Here is a 1,418-nt window from a genome sequence, read left to right on the forward strand (position 1 = left end):
TATAAAAGTATGAGAAAACGTAACGAAGATGCCTTGCTACCAATGTCGGTGTTCCACCAATAATGGCGGCTAAATGAATAATGACGTTTTGTGAAATAATTACGGAGGCATCGCTGATGTATCACAAATGATAACGCTATTGTTATGTGATTTCTGCAGTTTCAGTGATCTGACTGTTTGTAGTGGTAACGAGCTCTAATTATTACGACGATAACTATGCGTACATTTTAAAAAGTATCGTGTGTAATATTAATAGTTATTATAGAATGTGAGACGAATGGTTACGTAAAAAGGAAAAAAAAATGAATCCAAGATAGAAGAGAAAAAGTTAAGCGGATCTCTATTATTACTCAAAAATTATTTAATTATTTATTTATTGCGACATATAAATGAACTTGAATCTCTACTACTGACGTACAAGTGCGTAAGATTTGCCCTTATTTAATTGATGTAATATACAAATGATCGAATGTAAATTTTACTTCTTAGATTTTAATTTGTATATTGGAGACGGTAGAAAAAGAGGAGAGGGTATATAAAATGTGAAAAGTGTTCTTTGGCTTTCGGCGGCACATGCTTTTTTCATTTGCATGCTGGCTAAAAGCACTCTTGTGCTTTCCTGTGATATAAAAAAAGAAAAATTAATCAAGAGTAGTAAATTCTTTTACCATAAATTGAAGATGCAAATACAATAAAATCAAACTGATAAAGTTATGGCAATTAGATTTTTTGTTACTTACGGAAAACACAGGATGACGCTTAATATAACAGCAGTTTATCCGTGCCAAAGTGCTTCAATCAAAGAATTTTTAATACTGTGTGCATGTGCATAAGCATTCGAAGTTTTTTGTAATGTTCCCATGAAAATTATGGCAGTTTTATTCTTCTCTTTTAACCATTCTCAATTCTTAGCCATATACGTCATTGTGTTACCAGAGAGCCAATTGAGATCTCTTTAAAAGTTCTGTGCCATGGACCAGGTTACGTTCGAATATTCCTGGTGCCTCAAAAGAAAAATGCGACTTTTCTGAATGATCGAAATAATTCCCAGACTCTGTTCCATTTATATTGTAAAATCACAATAAAATTGTATATTATATAATTAACAACTATACACACGCAGTTTAAAAATTGTAGATATTTTTCATCGACGCAAAGTTACAATGTGATGCAATGATTTTGTTCATGTAGATATCGCGAAGTATAAAAGAGGATTTTGTGTGAATAGGTTTTTTCTAAAAACTGATTCTTTGTAAAAGGATCTAATAATCATAGTTTCTATCAATCTTGTTGTTTTTAGTATTTTTACAGCCCTGTATAAGATTACTGTAAATAAGGAACACAGAAATAGAAAAGGAGATAAAAGAGAAAATTATATATATTTTTTTCTCACACACACATATATATATATATATATA

The sequence above is a fragment of the Atta colombica genome, unplaced genomic scaffold (assembly GCF_001594045.1).
Source record: "Atta colombica isolate Treedump-2 unplaced genomic scaffold, Acol1.0 scaffold126, whole genome shotgun sequence".
NCBI lineage: Eukaryota > Metazoa > Arthropoda > Insecta > Hymenoptera > Formicidae > Atta > Atta colombica.